Source organism: Penaeus chinensis, chromosome 23 (assembly GCF_019202785.1).
Source record: "Penaeus chinensis breed Huanghai No. 1 chromosome 23, ASM1920278v2, whole genome shotgun sequence".
Lineage (NCBI taxonomy): Eukaryota > Metazoa > Arthropoda > Malacostraca > Decapoda > Penaeidae > Penaeus > Penaeus chinensis.
The window spans coordinates 24,088,194-24,098,193 of NC_061841.1; the positions used below are offsets into that span (position 1 = coordinate 24,088,194).

At 53.1% G+C, this 10,000-nt stretch overlaps 1 protein-coding gene across 1 annotated transcript in view; it reads left to right on the forward strand.

The window, feature by feature from the left end:
* The window catches only part of LOC125037494 (putative N-acetylated-alpha-linked acidic dipeptidase), a 35,488-nt gene that overhangs the window by 18,505 nt on the left and 6,983 nt on the right, over nucleotides 1-10,000 (forward strand). The gene's annotated exons all lie outside the window — the stretch shown is intronic.

Consider the following 10,000-nt stretch of genomic DNA (forward strand, 5'->3'; position numbering starts at 1 on the left):
GAATTTCCTTTGCAAGTTGATAATGATTAAGGCATGCAACATGTCGTATTTCTTTATACATTTACGAGAAAATCTAATATACCATTTTCACAAAAAAAGAAAAAAACTACACTCACTGATCCATGGAATAAACTGCTTAGGAAAAAAAAAAAAATAGCGTGAGAAGAAACGAGTAAATAGAGAGAGAGAGAGGTAAATAAGGAATGTTGCCAATAAATTCAGAATTTTCGTTGTTGTTTGTTGATATATTAGTAGCAGTAGTAGTTGTTGTAGTCATTTTTATTAGCATTATCATCACCATCACAGTCACCATCATCGTTATCATCACCATCACCGTCACCACCATCACCATGATCATGATCATTACCATCACCACCATCATCATTATCATCACCATCACCATCATCACCATCACAATCATCTTTATCATCACCATCATCATCAAAATTGCTATCACCATATCACTATCACAATCCTCATCATCATCATCACTATCATCAACACCATCATCACCACCATCATTATAACCATCATCATCATCACCATCATCATCAGCATTATCACCATCACCATTGTCATCATCATAAACATCATAACCATCACCATCATCATCATCCTCATAATCATCACCATCGTCATCATCATAACCATCACTAGCATCACCATCATCATCACCAACAATATTACCATCATCATCATCATCATCATCACCATCATCGCCATCCTATCACCATCATCATCACCATTATCATCATCATAACTATCATCATCCCCATCGTCATCATCATCACCATCACCATCGTCATCATTACCATCATCATCACCATCACTATCACCATCACCATCATCATTATCATCATCACCATCATCATCACCATCATCATCACCATATCACCATGTCAGGGTTCGTTTTAAGGAATCAGAGCGGTCAGGTGAACGGAAACATACCAGAGGAAAATACATACGGTTTTTTATGCTAAAGGGCATTATTTACACAATACAACACCTGATATATACAAACAAACAGTAGATCCAGCGGAGCAGGCGAGGTCACATGGCGGAAGGAAGCACACACGTCAAAGTCACGGGACAACTCCTGAATTTCTTCTGCTGACACAGGCCCGGCCTGTGTCAGCTTTTTACGGCTGTCTCATTGAGTTGTCTGACACTCGGTGCTTACCATGGCGGCAGGATTGCCAGCAGGCGCCATGGTGTAAGCATTTCACATAGCCTCTTTACCAGCAAGGCAGCTGTTGTGGGCGGTCCCTGTCTCAGGAATTGTGTATGGTCACAATTTACTAGGTAGTGGACTAGTGTGGCGTTCGGCTCGCCGCAGTGCTTGCAGCACCTTTCATCGCGTTCGATTGTTGGGATAATCTGCCATGCACAGTGGTAACCTAGCATAACCATCACCTTTATCATCAACATCGTCATCATCATCATCATCATTACCATCACCATCATCATTATCATCATCACCATCAACATCATCACCATCATCATCATTCTGTGAAGAATGACTTCGGTTACCTCTGTTGAGTACTTCCGAGAGTGCCAGTGGTTCATAGCCTGTGGCGTCTGAGTACCAGCTGGCCGAGGGGGAGGTTCTCGTTTCCTCTCTGTGGAGCTGCCGTAGGAAAGTACGACCGACCAAGGCACACTTCTCCATAAGTAATTTTCGGCTCGGTTTTATCGTCATGGGATTAGGGGGCATACCCCTGCCAGCGACGGCTAGTCTGTCAGCAAGCTCGTTCCCTCTGATGCCGATGTGGCTTGGGACCCAGTTGATGATAATTCTTCTACCCTGAGCAAGAATTCCCTGAGCCATTGTTAGAATCGTGGTCAGTAAGTAGATGTTGTCTGTGGGTGAGCTGTGCTAAAGACAGTCAATGGCTGCCCTGGAGTCTGTGTGTATGACCACGTGTCCTTCCCTTAGGGACGCGTGGCCTAGGGCTTCCATGATTGCAACTGCCTCTGCCTGTAGCGAGGAGGCGTTGTCTGTTACCCTCATGGATCGCGTGGCATCCCTTGCTGCAAAGCCGGCGCCTGCAGTGTGTCTCAAGGGATCGACCGATCCATCCGTGTAGTATGTTCTACTACCCGGAGGAGTGATGACCCTGTGGGCTTCTGCCTTTAGGCTAGGCATGGGGTATAGGCTCTTTTTCATTGACAGGCTCATTACGTTGAACTCTATCAGGCTCAGTGCCCACGGCGGGGCTTCGGCAAAGTCGGGGTGGGGTGAGTCCATGCCCTTAGCAAGAAGCTGTTCTTTGAGCTGATGGCGTATCAACACCCTGGCTGTATGAGACAGCCAGGAGTTGTTTGCAAAGAGCTCGTTGTCTTGTTCGAGGCGTCTGACTAATTTTTGTCTTAGGCTTGTGTTCCTGGGAGCTTGGATGACCTTTGACAGGAATTGTGTTGCCATTAGATCGATTCGTGAGTCCAGTGGGAGAAGGTTTGTCTCCATCAGGAGGTTGAGGACCTTCGTCCACCTCGGGGCACCCAGAATGATCCTGGCAGCTTCATTTTGGACTGTTTCTAATTTGTCTGTGTGCTTTTTCTTTGCGGCAATTAGAGCGACTGAGGCATAGTCCACAATGGGCCGGACAGCATGTACATTGAATGATCTTAGTACTTTGTGTCTGGCCCCTATGCGTCTCCCAGTCATTGCTCTCATGACGGACAGTCTTGCTTTGGTTCGGTCAGCCAGGTACTGGACCTCCTTCTGGAAGGAGAGGGTCCGGTCTATCCTTACCCCCAGGTATAGGTAGTCCTGGACCCATTCTAATTCCACTCCCTGGATTTTCAGTCTTGTGCCTCGAACTCTCTGTCTCAGAGCCATGGCTTTGGATTTGTCTGCAGAGATCTTTAGTCCTGTCCTACAACACTCCTCTGACACGAGGTCCAGACAACGCTGGGCTTTATTCTGGCTGTGTGGTCCAGTGGAGGTGATAGCGAGATCGTCTGCATACGAGATGATCTTGCACCCCAGTGGAGGTTTATGTTGAGGATGCAGTGTTAAATAGGGCTGGACTGAGAACCCCACCCTGTGGCGTTTCATTTTCCAGCGGCATGTGCTGCGATAGGTGACCCTGGAATTTGACATTGGCAGTCCTGTTCCTGAAGTAGTCACCTATCCAAGCCTAGAGCTTTCCTCTGATTCCCTTCTGGATAAGGCTTTCCTGAATGGCAAGCGGACTTGCCAGTTCAAAAGCCTTCTCCAGGTCAAGGAATACCACCATAGCTGGGCCCTTGCTGATTGTGCTTAAGAGCGTGGCTATGCTGTGTGCTGTGCCCATGCCCCTTGTGAACCCATGGAGGTGTTCGTGGGGGGGTCCCGTTTTCCATTGAAGCCGGTTTAGTACCATCCTCTCGGCCGTCTTGGCCAGGCAGCTGAGCAGATGGGGCGGTACTTCCCCGGCTCCTTTGGTTTTGGGACGGGAACTATGGTAGCCCTCTTCCAACTCTGGGGTAGAGTGGAAGTTTCCCAGGACTTGTTGATGAGTTGCAAGAGTGCACGCTCACCTGCTAGTCCTAGGTGGGAGATAATGGAGTACGAGATCCCATCAGAGCCCGGAGCTATGTTGGAACTGGTTTTATAGGCTTTCTTTAGTTCCCTCAGAGAAAAGATAACGTCTGAGTTATCAGGGTTCGGCTGCTCTTTCTTTGATCTGAGCGTGTCTGTCTGGCTGTAGACGCTCTTGTCTTGCCCTCAGCTCGGCTGGCAGACTGTTGCTGCTCGTTCTCGCAGAGAACTCGTGCGCCAGTCTGTTAGCCTCTGCTTGGGGGTCGTGATGGGTGCACCTCGGGGCTGAGCGGCTGGTAGCTCGCTTGACCCGTTGCCACAGCTCTGAAAGGGTGGTTTGGTGGTCGAAGGACTCACACCATTCCAGCCACTTTTCCTGCCTGACTCTGTTGGCAGTTTCCTTGGCATACGTGACAGCCTCCCTTAGGAGGGATAAGTTGTCAGGGGTTCTTTGCCTTCGGATTAGTTTTCGGCACTTGTCACCCTGTGGTTGACCTCCCTGTTCTCGTCATTGAAGTACCAGGCGTCTTTGTGACTTCTGGACCCAGGCCGAGTTTTGGGTATGGTCTGTGAGGCTGCTTCATTAATGGCGTTTAGCAGGCTAGCTTCGAGCACTTCCCCATTTTTGCTTTGTGGGGGATCATTGCATCTCAGACAGAGGGCCAAGGCGTTTTGAAACGCCTGCCAGTTGGCCTTGTCTGTTTTCCATCTTGGATTCGGTCTTAGGATTTCGGCTGGGTCAGCATCCATGAGGGTAGTTAAAGTGCCGTAATGGTCACTTGTGACGGTCTCATCGACACGCCAGCCAATCCTCCCCACCAGAGTCGCAGTGGCCAGGGTGAGGTTTAGGACCCCTCCTCTGACATGTGTTGGCTCTTGGGTGTTGAGGAGAGCGATCTCAGGGAATGTCTCTAACACGTCGGCTATGTGATAGCCGGCCGCATCCGGTGCCCGGCAGGGAGCCAGGATGGGGTGGTGTGCATTGAAGTGTCCCCCTGTGATCACTCGGTCGTGTGCAGCAGAAGCACAGACCTGGCTGATGTCTAAGCTTCTACAGCGTGGCCGGCTGTACACATTGTACAGTTTGAGGGGCCCCCCGGCCAGGTGAACCTCGACGGCAAGGGATTCAACATCGTCTCCACAGTGCGATGCATCGGCTATTGCGGAGCAGGGGATTGTAGCTCTCACAAGGATGATCAAGCCTCTCTTGCCAGGTGTTCGTGGCAGTGTGAAGGCATGGTACCCTGAGAAGCGAACAGTGTCCACTGTTAATGTCTCCTGGAGCATGACAATGTCAATGTTCCTTGATCGCACTACTGCTAGGAGAAAAGCGTTCTTTGCAGAGAAGCTATTGATGTTCCACTGTAGGATGCTTAGATGGTGTGTCATGATGTTACTCAGTGATAGTTACATCAGAGACATCGTCGGAGTCTGACAACTCCATTGCGAGGTCCTTGCTGGTTGAGGGCTCCTCGTCTGTTGTCAGGCTATCCTTGGCTCCACTGGGAGGTGGAGAGCCTTTGGTAGCTCTGACTTTGGTTGGTTCGGCTTTTCTCTCAGGCTTTTTCTAGGCTGGCCTTGCTGGCTTTGCCTGGGAAAGGTCAGTGTGATCTGGCTCTGGCTGCACAGATTCAGCCTGTTTTGGCTCTGCCTGTGAAGGCATGGCCTGGTTTGGAGTGGGGAGGGGAGTCTCGTCCTGGGGTGAGGGTGAGGCTGGTTTTGCTCTAACCAGCTTTCTTCCCTTCAGGGCTGCGACAGTCTGGGTCATTGCAATCATGGCGACCGAAACTGCCTTCTCGGCCTCCTCACTAGACCTCCCCAGGGCTGTTGCTACTGCTGAGACAACAGCAGTTAACAGGAGAGTCATATCGTCCTCGTAAAAGAGGAGATGATCATCTGTTGGGGAGGTTTTTGTGGTGCTCTTAGAACCTTTTTTTCTTTAGTTTCTTTTTCTGCACCTTTGGCATTGTCGGCTAGCTCCTTCGTTTCGCGGAGGAAATTCAAGGTAGCTTGATCTTTGCATTATGATCATCCGGTGTCGGATGGGGGGCGGCTTCCTTCCTCTTAGGAGGTCGGGAGGCCTTTTCGCTTTTGTTCCTTCCCCAGACATGGGTGCCCGGTGGGGCAGGAACAAAGTCTGGTTGGTTTTGAGCAACCTCTTGTCGCCTGAGGGCCGCCTCTTTCCTGACAGAGCAAGTCAGGCTCCAGGCATGATGCTTCTTGGCACAGTTGGGACATTTGGCTGTTATGTCCCTCTTTTCCTCTTTGTATGCCTTGAGGCATACCTCTGTGTTGTGTGCCTTGCTACAGACACCACATTTAGGCTTGGCTGTACAGTTAGCCTGGTGGTGACCGTATTTCTGGCACTTGAAACACCGAAGTGGTTCTGGCACATACGTTCGAAGGTTGTAGGTGCCCCAGTTACCCAGATCAAGGGTAGTGGTTGGGGCACCTTTCATGGTCACCAGGACTTGCCTGGTTTGAGTCTTCCCCTTCGACATTCGGGAAGCCTGCCCGACCTGTGGGTGTGAAGCAATCAGCTCCAAAGCGTACGAGACTGAGAAGCCAAGTAGCACCATCTTGGTTCTCTTTTCTTCGGGACTTAGTGGGGAAAGACTCACTTTCCTCCCATCGGCTAGCTCCTTCGTTTCCCGGAGGAAATTCAAGGTAGCTTGATCTTTGGGCATTATGATCATGCCCTGATCTCGGGCGACCCGGATCGACAGCCGGATTTTCTGTTGCAACTCCAATGCCCTGACCAATTGGTAGACATTGTCGAAGCCTTCGGGTTTAGCTGGCACTTTGAACTGGGCGAAGCATTTCGGGGGTCCCGACTCTTCATCAGAGTCGGTCTCCGGCCTCGGACGCTTCGGCCCGCCCTTTCGGCTTTCGGGCTTGTTTGTGGAGGCAGCAGCTGATGCAGCTGGTTCAGCCTGCTCTCCCCTCTCAATCGGGGAGGCCGTCTGAGAACTCAGGGGCCTCCCTGGCTTAGCTGTTGGCCTAGAGAGGCCAGCTCGCGAGTCAAGATGTTTGACTATTCGGTGGACAGACCCATTGGCTTCGGTCTTGTCCACCTTAGCAGCAGGGGTGACAGTGTCATCCTGTGCATGGGGCTTTCTTTTGCCTCTAGAAGGCACATATGGCTTCATGGTGACTGACTGCATCGCTCAACCTCCAGGACTCGTTCACGGCATCGCTCAACCTCCAGGACTCCCGTCTCCACAGCGCACAAGGCTGCCACGCACGTCAAACGCGTGGGTAGGTGTAAACCCCTAGGGAGAGACCAGAGGGGATGCCCTTCCACCTACGAGACATCATTATTTGGAGCCCTTTTGCTCAGCCCTCTGAAGCAGCCACCCAAAGGTTGTTTCACCTCAGTGAGGAAGGAAAGGACCTGTGTCTTTTCAAAGGGATTCCTCCTTCCCTCTGAGACAGCCACACAAAGGCTGCCTCACCTCAGTGAGGGAAGGGAGGTTTTGCACTTTTGCCAGATAGTTCCTTTCATCCCTCTGAAGCAACCACCCAAAGGTTGTTTCACCTCAGTGAGGAAGGAAAGGACCTGTCTTTTCAAAGGGATTCCTCCTTCCCTCTGAGACAGCCACCCAAAGGCTGCCTCACCTCAGTGAGGGAAGGGAGGTTTTGCACTTTTGCCAGATAGTTCCTTTCATCCCTCTGAAGCAACCACCCAAAGGTTGTTTCACCTCAGTGAGGAAGGAAAGGACCTGTGTCTTTTCAAAGTAGTTCCACCTACCCTCTAAAACAGCCACCCAAAAGGCTGTTTCAGCTCAGTGAGGGAAGGGTGGTTTTGCGTTCTTGCCAGGCAGTTCCTTACATTCCTCTGAAGCAACCACCCAAAGGTTATTTCACCTCAGTGAGGAGGGAAAACACCTGTGTCCTTTCGAGGGGATTCCTCCTTCCCTCTGAGACAGCCACCCAAAGGCTGTTTCACCTCAGTGAGGGAAGGGAGGTTTTGCACTTTTGCCAGGCAGTTCCTTTCATCCCTCTGAAGCAACCACCCAAAGGTTGTTTCACCTCAGTGAGGAAGGAAAGGACCTGTGTCTTTTCAAAGTGTTTTCCCCTTCCCTCTGAAGCAGCCATCCAAAGGCTGTTTCACCTCAGTGAGGAAAGGGGGGTCTTGTCCTTTTGCCAGCTGGTTCCTTTCATCCCTCTGAAGCAACCATCCAAAGGTTGTTTCACCTCAGTGAGGGGGGAAAGGACCTGTGTCTTTGTGAATTCCTCTTCCCTCTGAAACAGCCACCCAAAGGTTGTTTCACCTCAGTGATGGAAGAGGAGTCCAGCACCTTTCAAGGAAATTTCTTCAACCCTCAGAAACAGCCACCCAAAGGCTGATTAACCACAGTGAGGGGGAGAAGCTAACTTTCTAGGCTGTTACAGTGACGGGACGTGAGTTCGGTTCTGTCTAGCAGCAGCTATTTCGACAGAACCAGGCTGAGAGCCTGACGAAGGGAGGGGCTCCTACCTGCCTATCATTCCTAAACGAAATATCTAGAGTGGCAGTCATCAGATGGTCTGCCATACCAGTCCCTAGCAAAAAGATTGGCAACTCTTTGTGCACCGTAAGGCAGGCACGCTAAGGCCCCCCAGACACCCTCCCCTGCGGGAGGTAAAGGTCTGCCCACGTCCGAGCACGAGCTCGAAGATTGGGTCCAGTTCACCAGAAGGTGCACAGAGAGTCATCCTAATGCCGAAAGAGTAGGCTACAGGGCACGAAGCTCCTCCGACGAGTCCTCGGTAGGCAGCTCCTCCGGTGCGTCCTCGGGGGGCAGCTCCTCCAGGGTGCCTTTGCACAAATGCTCCTCTGGCACTTCAAGAACAGATAGCTCCTCCACGCCAACTGGTCGTTCGGGTGCGTATCCCGCACCCACCAGTTGCTCCTCCGGTGCGTCTTCTGCAGGCAGCTCCTCCGGTACGTCCTCGGCAGGCAGCTTCTCCGGCAGACCGGTACCCACCAGATCCTTGGGCAGGTATCCAAAGCTAGCTGGTCGTTCGGGCCCACATCCTGCACCCAGCTGTTCCTACGGCGCGTTCCTGGCAGGCAGCTCCTCCGGCACGTCCTCGACAGGCAGCTCCTCCGGCATATCCTCGGCAGGCAGCTCCTCCGGCATGTCCACGGCGGGCAGCTCCTCCGGCGCGTCCTCGGCAGGCAGCTTCTCGGGCAAACCGATGCCCACCGGATCCTTGGGCGGGTATCCCAAGCAAGCTGGTCGTTCGGGCGCACATCCTGCACCCACCAGCTGTTCCTCCAGCGCGTCCCTAGCAGACAGCTCCTCCGGCGCGTCCTCGGCAGGCAGCTCCTCCGGCATGTCCACGGCAGGCAGCTCCTCCGGCGCGTCCTCGGCAGGCAGCTTCTCGGGCAAACCGACACCCACCGGATCCTTGGGCGGGTATCCCTAGCAAGTTGGTTGTTCGGGTGCACATCTTGCACCCACCACCCGTTCCTCCGGCGCGTCCCTAGCTGGCAGCTCCTCCGGCGCGTCCTTGGCAGGCAGCTCCTCCGGTGGACCGATACCCACCAGATCTTTGAGCGGGTATGCCGAGCTAGCTGGTCGTTCGGGCGCACATCCTGCACCCACCAGCTATTCCTCCGGCGCGTTCCTGGCAGACAACTCCTCCAGTGCGTCCACGGCAGGCAGCTCCTCCGGCATGTCCTCGGCAGGCAGCTTCTCGGGCAAACCGATGCCCACCGGATCCTTGGGCGTTCGGGCACACCTCCTGCACCCACCAGATGTTCTTCCGGCGCGTCTCTGGCAGACAGCGCCTCCGGTGGACCGATACACTTGGGTGGGCATCCCACGCCAACTGGTCGTTCGGGTGCACATCCCGCACCCACCAGTTGCAGAAGCGGACATGCAAGGGTGGTCAGCTCCTCTGACTTCAGTGCCGCTGCAGTCGCTTCCTCTGGCGTGTACTTCGCCGTCGGCCGAGGTTTCCTCGACCGTGCCTGCCTCTTCCGACGGCCGTTCCCAGGGAGTCTCCCCCGCTTTCGTCCGTCTTCCCGGCAGGTTTCCCGCTGCGACGGTTCCTTGGGCAGACGGATCGTGTCCATAGGCGACTCCGTGGTCAGTCGCTCCTCTGCCCAGCGTTCTACTCCCAGGAGTTTTGTTTGAGTAGCCCGGACGACGTGCTCCCTTGCACAAGGAGGGTGAGAGCAAGGCCAGAATTGAGGATCCACGTTCCTCAACAGCGCTTGCGCTGCTTTCCGTCGTCTTTCTTCCTTGCGGTCCCTGCGACGCTGCTCTTCCCACAGCTGCCTCTGCTCCTCCCGTTTGCGGTAGTACAGAGCCAGCTGCTCGCGTCTAATCCTCTCCTGCTCCTGGATGTAGTGTAAGAAGGCCATGCCTTCAAGGCCCAGCATCTCACCTTCCTGCACGTAGTTCCTCATGGTGCCGTTTTCCAGACGGTCTGATCCTGGCAAGGTCGCCAATGTCAGGGTTCGTTTTAAGGAATCAGAGC